At 43.7% G+C, this 18,110-nt stretch overlaps 1 protein-coding gene and 1 pseudogene across 8 annotated transcripts in view; one reads left to right on the forward strand and one right to left on the reverse strand.

Moving 5' to 3' along the window:
• The window catches only part of MEGF11 (multiple EGF like domains 11), a 352,698-nt gene that overhangs the window by 138,897 nt on the left and 195,691 nt on the right, over positions 1-18,110 (forward strand). The gene's annotated exons all lie outside the window — the stretch shown is intronic.
• Positions 3,738-4,721, reverse strand: LOC308463662 (ribonuclease P protein subunit p21-like; annotated as a pseudogene). Its single transcript has 2 exons — positions 4,440-4,721; positions 3,738-4,089 (listed from the first exon to the last, which is right to left on the reverse strand). The product of its transcript is annotated as a ribonuclease P protein subunit p21-like (transcript).

Below are 18,110 nucleotides of genomic sequence, written 5' to 3' on the forward strand. Positions count from 1 at the left end.
TTCTGCCAACAGAATGGGTTAGTTGAACCCCGTCCTGAGTTTCAAAAAGTAGACAGAGAATCTTTGCTGTTGGATGTATTTAAAATCTGCTAGGATTCTTGATCAGGGATTAATATTGTTATTAAGCTGGGTTGGTCTAGCACCTTGACAACCTTCTGAATCCCCCTTGATCAGGATTTCTTGATCAGGGATAGTTTAAGAAGCATTAATACTGCTATTAAGCCAGGTTGGTGGGTTGGTCTGGCACCTTGACAACCTTCTGAATCCCCCTTGAGGCTCTCGTCCTCCTGATGGTTAAGAAAGCAAATGGCAACTGGAAGGGGAGCCCTTTGAAGTCTTACTGTACGCCTTTGCTCACATTACTCTTAAGTACTGCCTGGGAAAAAAAATCAGCCCAAAGGGTTGTCTTTCAATTAAGCTCATTAAATGTAGCTTGAGCAAAGGGAATTATGCAAATATCCTTTTAAGCTTGTGGAAAATTGAATTATTTTGGGTTCTGGCATTATTTTTATTCCCCCTCCTTTTGTCGAGCAATTAATATTTAACTCCTTTGAAATAAAACTGACACACAATATGGCCTTTACAATATAGGCTTAAAATACCTACCTATTCTTTTATATACTGTGGTTATAAAGCATCGACATGGTGATATTGAGTGGCAGTTTAATTTTGCTTTTTATTAATTCAGATCCCGAGTTGGGTTTAATAACTCTCTTTATTTCTTTCCATTTAATTTTCTTTCTATTTGTGCAAGCGAACTTTAAAAAGCGGGGGCATAAAAAAGGAGGATGGCTTTTTAAATAGGCCTCGTTCTCCGTCCCTCATAAACATTTTGTGGGCTACCTAGAAATGTACCTCAACTTTAATTCTCTTAGTTACAAGCAATTTGCAACTTGAGTCATAATCTTCCTAACCTTTGCGATGCTGCCATGTCCTTCAGGTAATGGAGAAGGTTAGAGTAACACATTAGTAGTCTCTTACTGAGCTCCGGCTGTACCTGTGATCTAATGATATTTAACTCTCCACCTAATATGAGCTTACGAGTGATTACAAGCTGTCCTTTGGGATGTGGCTGTGGGAGAATTTCCAAATAAGTTGCAAAACAGCGATGAATTAACTTGTAGGCCTGTCAAAACCAATTATCTCCCTTGACAACTCAACTCTGCTCCCCCCCCCCACTGGGTGTTTTTGCTGCGATGAAACAACAACAAAAAACACACACCGTGCATGGAGGCTGCATAAGCGCCCCCTCCCCCCCCCCCATTTTGGTTTTTGTAGAGGATGGACATTTCACATCTACGAGTTTCCCATCCATCGTCAAGTCTAATCAAATGGCATGCTTCTGACAGACCTCTGGGTCATATATTCTGTATTGATTTATGGGTGCTGCATCTAGCTCTTATAATTAAAGGCCGCTTTTAATTAAGCCTTTGGGGCTAGAGGATGAGCAATGGCAGAACAATCACCCACACCCCTTTATGTTTTATCAGAGAGTGTATTTTGGATCAGTGGAGCCCATTTGATATTTCTAGGCCAGCTTTTTTAAAGTGTTGTTCAGAAACCAGTCTGGTTCGTTGAGTGTGATGTACAGTCTATCTGTTCTTTTGGAAGATAGGAATCTATCACTTGGGCCACTATTGTCCACACTGACTCACAGTAGCTCTCAGGGGTTGTCAAAGGAGGGTCATTCCCAACCAGGGGTTGTCAAAGGAGGGTCATTCCCAACCAGGGGTTGAACCAGTGGCCATATGCGTGCAAAGCAAATGTTCTGGCACTGAGCTATGGCTTCCCCACCCCACCCCACCCATCTATTCTTGCCTCTTTTCCTTCCTCAACAGTTTCAAGACTAGTTTAGTGCCTTTTAGCAATGTCATTATGCTCATTCTATAGCCTTCAACCTCCTCTTAAAACCCGGGAGCAACCTGTCGCCCAAGCTTAACATGGGACACGATTCTAATTTTGCAGCATTATATGCCAGTCAGGATGAGTGAGCTCGCCTCTGCCTCAGCATCATATGGGCTGTGCTTGCTGGTTTCTGATGAGCGTTGCAGTCCAAAATATCTGGAGGGCACCAGGTTGAGGAAGGTTGGTTAAGAATCATGAGAGCCTTTCAAGCATTGTCCTCCGTGGCGTTGGCTGACCTAAATTGTCTCTGGGTCAGGAAGGCCACATTCACACCATATGTTTAAAGCACTGTGATACCACTTTGAACTGCCGGGGCTTCCACCTGAAGAATCCTGGGAGTTGTAGTTTGTTAAGGGTGCAGAAACGAATTTAGTAGACCCCCCATTTCAGCCCTCCAGAGCTACAGTTCCCAGAGTTCCTTGAGAAGAGGGATCGATTGTCAAACCACTCTGGGAATTTTAGCTGAGCACAAGTGGTGTTGTGAAAATGAGCCCGTGGCAATGCCTCAGTCTGTTTGCTGAAACTCTGTGCTTTGCAGAGAAGCTGGAACATTTTCCTCTTCTCTTCAAAATGCAAACAAGATTTGTTTCTCTCCCTCATCCCCCTCTACTTTCCTTCTTTCTCAAGACAGACAAACATAAATACAGCCAGCACAAAGTTACCTGGCAGCAATTTTTCTGTGCCTTATATTCTAAATATCTACTTGCGCATGACATTTACTGAGGAAAAACATTTGCAAATTACCTGTTTGATTAACACCCCCGTCTTCTACAGTTTCGAAAGGGTAAGGTAATTGAATGCTGAGTTGAGTTTAAAAACATGAACTTTTATGTGAGCGGCAGTCCCAGACTGCAAATTGCCCTGCCTTTCCTGTTTTGAGTGCCCCATATGTCAGGGTGCTGAATGTATTTGCACTTTGCAGCAGGATCACTATGCCTCTAGATGGATTGATACGAATGGGGCCTTGGTTGCCACTGCTGGAGCACAGCAGTGAGTAGAATCACGAGAACTGAAATTCTGAAACAGAATCCTAATATTTGTAATGCGAAGCAGGACATGAGGCCACAAGGCCTGGCCAGAACCTCCATCTAAACCCTGCATGCGTTCCAGAAGATAGACAATATCCGATGTAGCACCAAGTTAAACTCACTTGGAGAAACTCACTTCTGCTGGCAAAATGCTTTGCACCAGTGGAACGTTGATGCGCAAGAAAATGCATAAGCAGGTTGCTGGTGACTTTGTTGCACAATAGATTTTGCAGTCTGATGTGCATTGAATTTGCGTTACTGCAGCTGGTGTGTTGGATTCCTCTGTTGTGCAACATTAAAACTCACCTGTCCACTAGTGTAAGAGCCCTTGCACTAGCAGACAGAGGATGCTGGGTATACAGCCCTCTGTTCAGAATCCACTTTAGTACAACAGGTCTTCTATGACAGACATTATTATGGTAAGGTAAAGGTAAAAGGACCCCTGACCATTAGGTCTAGTCGTGGACGACTCTGGGGTTGCGATGCTCATCTTGCTTTACTGGCCGAGGGAGCCGGCATACAGCTTCTGGGTTGTGTGTCCAGCAAGAATAAGCCGCTTCTGGCAAACCAGAGCAGTGCACAGAAACACTGTATACCTTCCCGCCAGAGCGGTACCTATTTATCTACTTGCACTTTGACGTGCTTTTGAACTGCTAGGTTGGCAGGAGCAGGGACTGAGCAACGGGAGCTCACCCTGTCGTGGGGATTCAAACCGCTGACCTTCTGATCGGCAAGCCCAATTTTGTATCCCACCTTTCCTTCCCAAGGAGCCCAGGACAGCAAACAACCTAGTATTTATATTAACAACATTTGACTCTTCTGCCCTGACTTGGGGATTATACGTTTGCTACCAAGCCACAGTTGCCTGCCTGCCTGCCTGGGTAGAGTTCGTTCCCCCTTCTTCCCTTTAGATTTGGTGCCTGCTGTCGTCTCCTCAGAGGCAGGATGGCTGTGAGGTTCAGAACTTGCAGGTGGTGTTGCCTTTTCTGCTCAGGAGGACTTTGGGGGGGGCTGTTGCACTGAGCTGGGGGTCTGGCCTGAAGCTTTTGCTCCTTCTCGAGGGGGTGTCTGCTTCTTCAGCAATGCCTCAGGTTGCTCCAATCACAACTTGTAGTCAGGGTTGCTGAGGAAATGCTTGGTGAAGCCACAGTTGAGACTGTTAGGATATTTCCATTCCACCTTAAAAGGGAGCAGGCTTTGTGAGTCACACAGCCTGCGTATTTCCTGTTTCACAGGATGTTTCTGTTGTGTCTTTGTTTTCGCTCTCTCTGTGTCAGAGACACTGAAGCAGGCAGTCATGTTTTCTTTGTTCTGATCAACGCTGAATAAAACTTGTAAATAGTACTCTCCTGCGTGCAACTTTTGCCGTGCATTATCTGCTGATAGAGCGTGCATGAGCTTGAGAATGTGGCAGGCTATTTCTGGAGCTTGTGTCGCTAATTGCTGATACTGTATCTACGGGAGATCGATGGGACGTCCAGAGGCGACTTGGGGGCCATGATGGACTTTGTCTCCCTGGCAGTATCCCAACAGAGACAACGCACAACGGTCCACTGCTGATTACGGTGCTTTCTCTGGCGCAAAGTGGAGCTGATTTCAGGGATGAGAGGGGAGAAGCAAGATTTGCAGATGGATCCTGTCTTAACATGAGCCGCCGGCTGATGCTGTTTCTGCGTGTGGCAATAAAAGCGAGCCAGTTCCGGGTTCTCTGGGTTCTGCCAAAGGACGCAATGCGCTGCCTGGTAGAGGAAACTGAGCTTCTGAGATGCTTCTTTGCCCTTTATCATGGTTGACCTAGTATTTACCGTATTTTTTGCTCTATAAGACGCACCAGACCACAAGACGCACCTAGTTTTTGGAGGAGGAAAACAAGAAAAAAAATATTCTGAATCTCAGAAGCCAGAACAGCAAGAGGGATTGCTGCGCAGGGAAAGCAGCAATCTCTCTTGCTATTCTGGCTTCTGGGATAGCTGCGCTGGCTGCATTTGCCCCATAAGACGCACACACATTTCCCCTTACTTTTTAGGAGGGAAAAAGTGAGTCTTATAGAGCAAAAACATTAGGAAGAACATTAGGAACATTAGCAAAAACATTAGGAAGAACTTCCTGACAGTAAGAGCTGTTCGACAGTGGAATTTGCTGCCAAGGAGTGTGGTGGAGTCTCCTTCTTTGGAGGTCTTTAAGCAGAGGCTTGACAACCATATGTCAGGAGTGCTCTGATGGTGTTTCCTGCTTGGCAGGGGGTTGGACTCGATGGCCCTTGTGGTCTCTTCCAACTCTATGATTCTATGAAAAAATACGGTAGTTATTGACATGTAAACAGTAGTAGTAGTAGTAGTAATAATAATAATAATAATAATAGTAAATGTTATAAGATGTATTCACTGCTATCCACCATCAGGTCTCAAGGCAAGGTTGCAACAAATAGAAAATGCAACTTTTAAACAGATAAGGAATACTGCATTTGTAAAACATGCAAAGCCATTGCAAAGTGGAACGGTGTAATATAGTAGTAATACAAATAGTAAAAAAGAAAAGAAAAAGAAAATAAAACATATTTAAAACATTTAAAGCAAATAAGAGCATCTAAAAAACATTTACAGATTTGCATGCCAGTACTAATACTTTGACTTGGGCCTGGGAGCTGACAGTCACCATGCTTTCAGGACTGGTGGATATGGTCCCATCAGACTGCTCCACTCACCAGTCTACTTTCTGCGTTTGGACCAGCTGCAACTGACAGACTGTCTTCAAGGCCAGCCCTGAGTAGAGTGCACTGCAGTAGTCCAGGCAGGAGGTCGCCTGTGGATGGGCAACTGATGCCAAGCCTTCCCCTTGGGACCGCAGTCTAGGGTTGCCATACATCTGGGATTTCCCGGATATATCTGGAATACTGCAGATGGCAGCAGTGTCCGGGCGAAAATCGGTAAAAAAAAGTCCGGGAAAATCTGGACGTATGGCAGCCCATGTTGGCAGTGTTGTTTTCACTGATTTTCCATAAAAATGGCGATTTTGCCAAAAGAGCTCAACAACTTTGGCCAAAAAAATTGGCGAACAGATTTTCACTGTTTGAAATATGGCAGTCCTAGCAGTGACAGGTTGGAACCTAGGAGTTCTTTGGCAGAGGAAGGTTTCCCTCAGGGTAGGAAGTCTGAAAATGCTTACATTTTTAAAAAAACAAATAAAAGAAATGGAGGTCAGGATGATATGCAAGAGGGCCTTAAAAACATGGTTACAAGTAAAGGCTGAAAAAGAGAAGGCACATTTAATATCAAAAAGAAAGTTTTAAGAGGTAAGGAAATTGTGCATTGTTTACTCGAGGTCTGTCAACAATTTAGCTGTGATGAGTGAGAGTATCTATCAAGGTGATCAGGTTGGGAATGGTTAAAAAAAGAAGGGAGATTTCATTCTTCTTTTCTGGCAGTTGGTATTCTAGAAATGACTAACCTAGATACATGCAAGCCAGATTTATGTCCACAGTAAGGGTAACAGTAATCTTAAATATTAGAATAAACTTTCCTAGTTGGAATTGCAGGTAGGGCCCAAATATCAAAAAGAGAGCATGCAGATCTTCTTTACTCAGTTTTCAGAGTAAGATTGGATTAAAATGTCAGAGGCATTTTAGGTGTAATGGATGTCTGTTCAGACTAGAAGATGTTTGGAGTTAACTTCAGGTTCTACGATTTTCTTGCTTTGAAGGAGAGCCATAGAGCATGTCGCTGCAAATGATTAGTGTGGCCCATGTCTTAATATTCACTTCTAGTTCCAGTCGCCACACTCTCTTTGGATTAATACATTTCCCACATGTCCCAGCAGAACCCTGGTTTCACCTCAGTATAAGTTAGCCTTTTTGAACCTGTTGCACTCCAGGTGTTTTGAACTGCAACCCTCATGAGGCCCAGAAAGCACAGCCTGATGGGAATTGTAGTTCAAAACTCTATCCAGCAGCAGCAGAGATCCTTAGAACAAGCTTGGGTGAAAGAGATGAGTGGGGGAAGACACAGAAACAAGACATTTTTGAAGAAGTGCTCAGAAAGAGGGGATAAGAACATACAAAGAGCCTACATGATCAGACTAATTGCTCATGTAGTTCACCATCCTCTTCTCACAGTAGCCAGCCAGATGCCTTAACAGGAAGGCCACAAGTAGGAAGACCTAAGCCATCCATCTTGGTAGCCATCAGTGTCCCGAATCTTTCAACAGTGCCATCCTTGTGACTGTTGCTACCAAACTGTATCCCTTTTCGTTTAGACAAAAGGCGACCAAGAGGTGGCATGATAGAGGTGTGTAAAATTAGGCATGGTTTGGGGGGGGGAGTGGGTAGGGAGAAGTTTTTCTCTCATAACACTAGAATTTGGGGGCATCCAGTGAAGCTGAATGTTGGAAGAACATCTTCAAATATCTCAAAGGCTGTAACTCGGAAGATGGAGCAAGCTGGTTTTCTCCTGTTCTGGAGGGTAGGACTCGAACCAATGGCTTCAAATTACAAGGAAGGAGATTCCAACTAAACATCAGAAAGAACTTTTTGACAGTAAGGTCTGTTTGACAGTGGAATGGTTTCCCTTGGGAGATTGTGGACTCTCCTTCCTTGGAGGCTTTTAAGCAGAGGTTGGATGGCCATCTGCCACGGATGCTTTAGTTGAGATTCCTGCATTGCAGGTAGTTGGGCTAGATGACCCTCAGGGTCCCTTCCAACTCTTCAATTTTATGATTCAGGGCAGGCAAAAGAAAGTACTACTTCATACAGCGCATGGTGGAATTCATTCCCACAAGAGGCAAGGATGGGCACCAACTTGCATGGCTTAGGTCCCTCTTGTGGGCTTCTGGTTGCCCCATGTGAGACAGAGGATGGTGTATTACATCGGCAATTAGCCTGATCATGCATGTTCTTCCATATGTTGGTATCCTCTCTTCTTGAGCATTTCTTAAAAAATGGTTCATTTCTGGATCTTCCTCCACTCACACCTCTCTTCTAAGGCTCTCTGCTGCTGCTGCTGCTGCTGATGATGATGATGATGATGTGAGGGTAGTGTGGGGAGTATGACTCACACAAAGTGTGTTCATACATGCATTCAAGATTCATGGATGCATCCACATCTCAAAGGTGGAAGGGGTTGGCCCCTGCAGGGTGCGTTTCAAAAACAGTGAAATGCGAGTTGTAAATGAAGGCATTTTTGAATTCATCCTGTAAATGGATTGAGCAAAACCCACATTTTCTCTAAGACTGCTTATAAGTATGGAACTTTTTTTCTCAACTGCATTGAGCTTCTTTTAAACCTCCATTTTGCAGATTTAATTTGGTTCTGCATCAGCTGTGCAACGCTGGAAAGGAGTAAATTAGAAGTCCCTTATGAACTGTAGGATGCAATTTTTAAAATAGATTTATGAACTACAGGATGGGCATGTTTTGGGGGTTTTTTTATTCCCCCCATAAACAATGCCATTATATCTGCTATTATTCTTGTTTACTTGACTTACAGGCTGCTGGCAATAGCGCAGGAATAGATTTAGAGAATTTATACATTATATGCATCATGAGAAGGCAACACGGGAGCAGCTGCAAGATTGATTTGGGTAGGAGCTAGCATTGATCATATTGTCTTCCTGCCTCCCCAAAAGCAGGGAGGGGGTAGAATAATTTGGTAGTTCGCAGTTTCTCTGAGTACCAGCTGCATCCCTTATGTTGATGGGGGGGGGGAGAGGCATGAATGAGCCACCCCCCACCTTAAGTGAATGTATTTGGTCCAATAATGGAATATTTACCCACCTACCCCCGGCAATACACACACAGCTCCCTTCAGACATGCAAGGACAAGAGTGTGTAGAGATCTAGGAACATTTCTGCACTAGCAATTTTCCTGCTCAAGCTGGCTCCACCCCTTCCACTCACAGACATCATACGTTTAGCACAGAAGTCTGCAAGGCGCTTCTAAGCCTGTTTGATTGAATGTGATCTACCAAAGACTCCTGAGTAAGCTTAGCAGTAATGAGCAAAGAAGATAGGTCCTCATATGGCTAAAGGGTAGGAATAAATGGACAGTTCTTGTAATGGAGGCAAGTAAGAAGAGAGGTCCACTGCTTTGAGGACGTGTGATTTTTAACTTGCTTATACAGTGATACCTCGGGTTACATACGCTTCAGGTTACATATGCTTCAGGTTACAGATGCTTCAGGTTACAGACTCCGCTAACCCAGAAATAGTGCTTCAGGTTAAGAACTTTGCATCAGGATGAGAACAGAAATCGTTCTCCGGCAGCGCGGCGGCAGCGGGAGGCCCCATTAGCTAAAGTGGTGCTTCAGGTTAAGAACAGTTTCAGGTTAAGTACGGACCTCCGGAACGAATTAAGTACTTAACCTGAGGTACCAGTATAAATGAGTTGGAGTTAGGAGTGAACAGTAAGGTGACCAAATTCACTGATGATACCAAATTGTCCAGGATGGTTAAAACAGACAGACAGACAGACAGACGGACAGACGGATTGCAAGGCACTCCAACAAGGATCTCTCAAAAAATGGGAGAATGAGCGTTAAAACTGCAAATGTGGCAGGCATAAAATGATGCCCACTGGGGCAAAAGATCCCAGCTTCATGTATACACTTAAAGGGTTTTAATTGGTTCTGCCTGAGCAGGAACGAGATGTTGAAGTTATGGTGGATAGCTCGATGAAAAGGTTAGTCCAGTGTGCAAGAGCTTTTTCTCCTCACGTGCTTTGGTTGAATGCTTAGAAAAGGCTTGCTTTTATGAGTGCATGTTCCAGGATGAAATAGCTCTGCTGGCATGATCAAAGTAATCTTAGGGAGCAACCCAAACCGAAGATCCACCAGGATGAGTAGAATTTGGAACAGGCTTACCCCCAGCTGAGCTGGCTGAGTCTGGGTTCACACAGGGCTGTGTTGAGTGAAGTCCCTCAGTCTGCCTCAGCCAGAGATAAGCTGGCATAAGTCCTCCATCCCAGCTCAGCATGTGCTCAGCTGAAGTTGATTGACCAAAGGCTGGGGTAAGTCCTGAAAAAAGGGGTGTTCTGTGGGAGTGGTGAGCATGCGGCAGGGATAGAACAAGGGGAGACTTACTCCCATTTAGCTTGGTCATGTGACCTAGCTACCCAACAGATGTTACACTGGCAAAAGGTTTTCCTACTGGCAGGTTCAAACCAGCTCAGCTGGCAGCAGCTCCTGAAGATAGTAGAGGTAAGTTACCCCAGAATAATTTACCCCAGTACAATTTATACTGGCTTCCAATATCTTGGATTGCTCTGCCTGTCCATCAGTCATAGGAGTTCTAGCTCAAGTTGATTTCCTCATGAGTAAAAACTATTCAGGGGGAATGCATCTTCTAAAATGGTGCTTCCCCCTTGCCGTTTCCCCAAGCACTTATGTTAAAAACAATAACTTCAAAATCTGCTGGCTGTTTAATCCTGGGCACCTTCTTCAACCATCAAAATGACATTTTAATCTATTAATCTAATTTCTCAGCTTGAATGTATCAGAACAAGCTGCCTTTGCTGAATCAAGGAAGGCTCTTCATCTGCATTTGGGAGGAAGACAACAGACCGCCTGCATTTTTAGAAATCATCCCCAGATGCCACCCTTCCAATTTATCTCTATTACAGTTCAGGAAGAACTGCCATATCATTTTTACTTTTGATTTGGTCTGTTACAAGGGAGACAAATTGCCCACAAATAGCATGATATCGCTGCATCCCTGGCTTATACACTCCTTAGTGATTTCCATGGGAAATCTACAATGCGTTTATTATTTTGACACAAGTCAGATACGCTGATAGCTTTAACAATTGCAAACTGAGTCAAATGGTGGTACCCTACTGTGTTTTTCCAAAACATAGAAGTTTTGCAGAGAAGTAGACAAGTTGATGGGCAAAACAGGCTGTATGGTTGGGAATCTTCCCCAGCATGAATTCTGCATTCATTATGGATGTCTGCACCTGGAGAACATTGACTTACATGAGCTTTGAGTGTGCATAAGGTATGAAGTTTAGGGTCTAGGGCTGTTTTGAGAACAAACCTATCACAAGTGCCGAACCTGTTCTGGACTGGTGCTCACTGATTTTTATCTGGACAAAGAGATTTCCCAAAGGAAATCCATGTTTGGGGCAACTGATCCTTCCTGTTTTCCATAGAAGCTGGCTGTGCAGAGTGTTGTTGGGCAAACTCTTGAGCTGATTGTGATACTATCTCCCACTCCAAGGGCAGGGTTTCAAGTTAACAACAACAAGGAATTGCTTGGCTGAAATATGGCAGGTAAACATTTGGCCAGTTCAATATGCTAAGTGCCAAAAGAAATAAATAAATAAACAAATAAATAGATAGATAGATAGATAGATAGATAGATAGATAGGAAACCCTTCACTGATTTGAAGCCAGGTTCCTGTGTCAGAAGAGGAGCAAAAGGCAAGGGGAAGCATTGCTTGTTATACAGCAGAAAAAAATCTATGGGTACATTTTCTCCTGGGTGTAGGGGTGTTGGTACGAATCCAAAGACTTCTTTGTTAAAATTAGGAAAGGGAAGGGGACTCTGGTCAGAGTTAGCTCAGCAGTTCTATCAGCCCAGATGTGATAGAAGCTTATAAAACTACACATGCCACAGACAAAGTGGGTGGGAAACCCTTTCTGCCTCTCTCATAACACTAGAACGCATGGACATGCAATGAAGCTTGAATGTTGGAAGATTCAGGGCAGATAGAAGAAAGATTTCTTCATGCAGCACATACAGGAGACAATGAGGGCCACCAACTTTGATTGATTGATTGATTGATTGATTGATTGATTGATTGAGTGGCTTTAAAAGAGGATTAGTCAGATTCATCAAAGACAAGGCTACCAGTGACTACTAGCGATGGTGGCTATGCTCTGCAACCATAGCTGGAGGCAGCAATTCTTCTGGATACCAGTCACTGGAAACTACAGGAGGGGAGAGAGCTCTTGTGCTCAGGTTGTCTGGTTGGCCACTGTGATAACAGCATGTTGGACTGGATGGGCCATTCGCCTGTTTCCAGCAGGCTCGTCTTACGTTCTTACATTGCTTTTCCTTCCTATGGAACATCTGGCTGAAGATTGTGTGCTGTATCTAATGCTAGTCATAACCAGAATAGACCCACTGAAATTAATGGACCTGCCTAATTCAGGTCCATTAATGTCAACGGTTTTACCCTGAGTCTGAGTAGAACTTAGGTACAGCTCTGTGTACTTTGCCCTTAGCAACAGTGCTAATGTTTGTTGAATCCAAGGGTAACTTTTTGGCTCCTCTACCCAACATCTCGTCTTTCAACAGAATTAAAGTTTTCCTCATTGCATTTTTTATTTCTGTTCCGTGGGTGGGGGGGGGGGGAATGCAATAAAGAAATCCTGACTTCTCTTAGCATAAAAATGCATTTGATTCTTGGCAAAGCCCATTGTAGCCAGCAAACCTCTCATCCATTGTTCATTTAAACAGTGTCATTTCTTTGCTCCTGTTAACCTTTTTTCTTTTAATACTTCCACTTTAATACTTATGGTTTATCACCAATATCCATTTGTTACTGCTCCACTTCCAGACAAGAACAGAAAACATCAGTAAGTGATGATTCTTCCTACAGACTTGGGATCATTTCAAGCATCTATTAATAAACTGTTGTAGTGGCTGGGGTGCGGGGGGGTGGAGGGGGGAAGATATCTTTGTGACTAATGCAGTACCTCCTTAGGAACATGGCTTAATTTCCGGCAATGATGGAACACCAACACAAAGCAGGAGACTGTTTATTCGGGATATCATGGCAAAGCTTTAGAATTGTAGGGTCCTTGTTCTTCTTTGAAGATTAAAGGAAGGGTCAGTGCATTCTTCCTAATTTGCTGGTGATGATTAACTTTTGAAATCTGCTAACCTTTCAGTGAAAGAAATTTTCATTTGTTGCAATTGTTATATATTGTGCTTTCTTTTTATTGGGGTCTCTTGGGAAGGGAAAGGAGCTGCTGGCACAGCCTAGATGAATTGGAAATAGGAATGGGGGAGAAACTAGATTCAGTTTACTTTTAAAAGGAAAACCTACCTAATGCACACTTTCCAAAGCAATGTGTGTAGCTAAACACAGCTATCCTTCAAAATTCACAATGCAGTTCTCCAGTATAAAAGGGCATCTACTGGGGCAAAGTGTACTTAAAAATGCATATAATGGTGAAAATTACAAAAGTGCATTATACCAAGGGAAATTGTTTTGCAAAAATGTGTATATTAGGAATCATTTCTACTAAGATGCTGCTGAAATTTAATGAGGCCTTTTTTATTAAAAAAGAAAAATCAGAAATGTGGAGAAATATTTATTTATTTATTCATTCATTCATTCATACCCACCCATCTGGCTGGGTTTCCCAGCCACTCTAGGCGGCTTCCAACAAAATATTAAAATACAATGGTCTGTTAAACATTAAAAGCTTCCCTAAACAGGGCTGCCTTCAGATGTCTTCCAAAAGTCTGGTAGTTGTTTTTCTCTTTGACATCTGGTGGGAGGGCGTTCCACAGGGCGGGTGCTACTACCGAGAAGGCCCTCTGCCTGGTATAAATAAATTTACCATTGGGAAACTGAGAGAAACTGACAGATTTGCCTATGCCTAACTGAAAGAGATTCGCAGAATGATGGTCTCATTTGGGAAGACAATCAATGCACACAGATTTCTTGGCCCGCTGTGCCATTTGTCTGTATTACCTGCAGCATGGCTGAGCATAGGTGCTCTCTCTGGAATTTCCCAATCCTCACTGTGTAATTCTGATGGTGCTGGTTGATTTCACACCCAATGCGTATCTTAACTGTTGCCGTTTAGTGGTCTAATTCAATTTAGATATACCACTCAGCACTGCTTCTTCACAGTCTCCCACCCAGACAGCTAATCAGGCCAGACCCGCTAAGGTGAGGCAGTAGGAACTGTCGTATCCTGTGAGGCAATGCCTCAGCTGGCTAGCATATCAGACGCCCACCTTTGCTAAGGCTGAACAGAGTGATGGGGGATCCAATATATCCCTTGTGTTTTCCTTCATCCATTGGCATCTACCAGGTGGTTGCATGAGCTCCCACTGGATCAGCAATTCATTAAAATCTGCCCATAACCCTCCCACAGATCTTGAGGTTTTCCCCACTCTCTCTTTATGCCCCCCTGAGAGTTTCTTTACTACTTCCTTTAGAAAGCAAAAATTAGGATGTGGTGAGTGTGTGTTAGATTATCTTACACTGAAGGCTTAATTTGTCCCTGGTGGCATCTTTGCAGTCATTAGCCCAGAACTCCTGGGAGTTTGTGTCACCTCTGCTCTCCCACCTCCACCTCTTCACATGGAGGCAAGACTGATTAGCTCTGAAGCAATCTCTGGCACTTAAGTGCCTATGCAGCTTATCTTTAAAATCCTCCAGTGACTGGGGCTCCCCTTGCAGCAATTAATGAGCACCTTCGGGGGCACCCCTGACCTATGGCTCTGCTTTAGGGGTTCACGCCCTCCCCTTGGGGATATCAGGATGCAGAGATACTAGAGAAGGGATTGGGAAGCGACATAATGGTGATGCTTGGATTGCTTTTCTGGTTTGAAAGAACACAGTGTTGTCCACATGGGGTTCCTGAATGGTAGGGAGACTTTTTATTTAATGGGTTGTGGGTTGCAATGATTGCATTGTTTCCTGTTGGACTACAACAGGCTTCCTCAAACTCAGCCCTCCAGGTGTTTTTGGCCTACAACTCCTATGATCCCTAGCTAGCAGGACCAGTGGTCCGGGATGATGGGAATTGTAGTCTCAAAACATCTGGAGGGCTGAGGAAGCCTGGTCTACAATGTTGGCTGGCCTTTTTAAGGAAGGGAAGGATACTAGGAAGGGGCCCGTACTGTTGTGGGAGGATTCCTGGTATATTTGGTAGCAAGGACGAATGGGCAGAGTAGTTTGGGAGTAGGAAGCATTCAGTCCCTTATGACTTCTCCATCTTCTTGCTTCAACCAAGGGGATGCATAGGTATGCTCACACTTTGTGGGACCCAGGATGTAATTGCTGGGCAGGCAGCCATCGCCAGCCCAGCTACAGCCTCTGACTACTGGGGAAGGATGTGTCCAGGAGTGCTGTGGCTTCCTCTTCTAACCTGCCTTAAAGTAAAGGTAAAGGGACCCCTGACTGTTAGGTCCAGTCACAGACGACTCTGGGGTTGCGGTGCTCATCTTGCTTTATTGGCTGAGGGAGCCGGCGTACAGCTTCCGGGTCATGTGGCCAGCATGACTAAGCTGCTTCTGGCGAACCAGAGCAGTGCACAGAAACGCCGTCTACCCTCCCGCCGGGGGGGCAGGAGCAGGGACCGAGCAATGGGAGCTCACCCTGTGGTGAGGATTTGAACAGCCGACCTTCTGATCGGCAAGCCCTAGGCTCTGTGGTTAAATGCTTCCTCCTCATTCTTCCCTCTGCCCTGACGGCCCTTTATGCAGGCATGCAGCAGAAGGCAATGGGAGTCGGTAAGAGTTTAGTCTCGCCTGTTGCCTCCCAGCGTGAAAACTAAGGTTGGCTGCCATTAGGTGGCCACTGAACTGAAACCCATTTTCGGGAAAGGATGTGGCCAGTGGGGGAATTTCCTTTGCCATTGGCTCCGTGGTTGTTTATTTTCTCACACAAAAAGGCATGGCTGCTCTCTCCAAGTCATTAGCTCTTGTCCTCCAGCCTGCGTTCAGGCTCGGGTTGTCTGACCTTGGTGTACCTGGATGGAAAAAAAATCTGAAACAACACTGAAATCCACTTTAGGCGACAGACTATATTTATTTATTTATTTATTCATTCATAACAAATATTTTCATAACACCCCCTCTCACGAAACATCAGGGTGGTGTATAGCAACATATAAATAAACATTTAAAAGCAGTACAGAACAATCATGAAATTACTGGTTACTCAAGAAAAAAATGTAAACAACTGCATAGGCCTGTCGGCATAAAAATAAGTTTTCAAAAGATGCCTTAAAGCCAAAAGCAAGGATGCCTGTCGAATCACTGCTGGAAAATTGTTCCACAGCATGACAAAGGCAATACTAAAATTTATTTTATGCTGATTTTTTGTATTCCATTTACTATATGTAATTTTATACATTTCCCAAGATAGTTGTAACAAATAAACAAAAAAAATCATGAATTGTTGAACAAACCATGGTTCAAGCAAACCATTGCTTAGTGTTATGTATGATGCAGCCGCTGTCGTTTTCTCCCACAGTTTTTTGTGGGTTTTGAAATCCTACAAAATCTATTTTTCCAGGTTTAAAACCTAAAGCCTTCACAGTTTGATGATCGTAACTTGGCAGAACACGTGTTTATGTCTTGGAACCAGAGGTCATTTAAAAATATATATATATATTCTAAATTATTTATATTCTGGTCCATGGGGGGGGGTGGAACTATAGCAGAATATAATATAAAATTATAAAACAAAATAAACCCAATAAATCAGAACAAAACAGTAATGCATATATGATCCAATCTGGTGCTTGTGTGTATAAGCAACATCACTGATACCTGTGCGAACAAGTGCTTTGTAAGTATGCAGCTGAAAGCTAGTACAGTTTGCCAATAATGTTAAAGATCACTTGTGGGTGAATAAAAGATGGAACACCACTTGCTGGTGATGATACCACAAAGAGGGCCTTGTCTGCAGATCTCAGTGAGCAGCTGGGTCTACAGGGGAGCAAGTGCTCTTTCAGATAGACGGATCCCAAGTTGTTTAGGGTTGTAAATGTGTACTGCAAAACTCTAAACCTGCACTGGAAGCAAATTGGCAGCAAAGTGTTATATGCTCTCTTTATGTCACACCAGTGATCACATTCTAATCCATAATAGCTGTAAAACAGCCTGGTTGCTCCACACAGAGCACCTTGCAGTCCTCCAGTCTTGAGGTTATTAGTGCATGGGTTACTATGGCCAAGCTGTCCATCTTGTGTGATAGAGACACCCACGAAGTCACAGGGGACCCAACAAACTCAAGTGAGATGTGAATTAGTTGACAGTACAGCAGGAACGTGTTGTCTGTTTAGAATCTCATTTTGGTGGTTCCAGCAGCAATAATTAGTGTGTACTTTTGAACAACTGAACCCCTGAGGAGGGTGAAACCTTGCTAATAGGAAAGGAGGAGGGGCGCTGGATCAGATTTGCATGATTAATGAACCATAAATCCATGTTTAATCAAAGGTGAAGCAACAAACTAATTTGACATAATTTTTCAGTCCCATAAAAGGGCTGTGCAGAGTCTAAGCAAGCATGTGATCTTGCCTGAACTGATTCCTTGTCTCCTGTCTGGGGCTAAACTCTCCAAGCCCACCAACGCATCAGGCTCTGGGTTTACGCTGCTTTCATGAAAGGTTACCTGGAGAGAGCATCTCCCATTCGTTGCAAAATTTATTTCCTGATGAATCCAATTTACATTAATGTGGGCTCATTAAAAGATAATTATTGTGCCACGGAGAGGGCCGCAGCATCCATCAATGGAATGTCTCTAATTGTTTTAGTCATATGATAAAGAGATAATCTTGCACCAAGCTTTTTCATTAATGCCACTCATATAAATGTCAAAACTGAATTTTTTAAAAAAACTCTTAACTGCCTGCCAAAACATAATTGTCTCATTATTCTTGTAGCTATTGTTATCAAAATCTGGACACCTGGTACCTGGTTCCCTTTTGCACAGTCTTGCACACCGCTGGCATTTTGCATCTGACGGATTTCTTAGAGCATCTATAAAAAATGCAAATGTGACTGAAAATGTTTACCTTTTTAAATCAAGATCAGAGTGGAATGTTCCCAGCACAATCCTATGCACGCTTGCTTGACAATAAAGCCAGTTGGACACAGTGGCTTGGGTCCAAAGAGCTGTGAGTGAAAGGTGAAAATGCATTCGTGCTGTTTTGTAAACTCTTGTATAAGTGAAAACTTCTTGCTGTGCAGCACCGATAGTCCACCAGAGGTTGTGCTACAGTCAGAACACACTGGCTTTCTATGGAGTGAGACTAATGGTGTCTGTCCTGGCTTCCACTCATGGACTTAGTAGTTGGGCTCTTGACCTGGTTATTATTATTATTGAAGGCTTTATTCCAGAATTCACTACTGTGCTAAAACATTGATCAAGGAACAAATTAGGTATTTTATTGCATGGCTTCCATGGCAGAGGGCAACTTAGCTTACTTTCA

This window comes from Podarcis pityusensis, assembly GCF_964106645.2.
Source record: "Podarcis pityusensis genome assembly, chromosome: 14".
Taxonomy (NCBI): Eukaryota; Metazoa; Chordata; class Lepidosauria; order Squamata; family Lacertidae; genus Podarcis; species Podarcis pityusensis.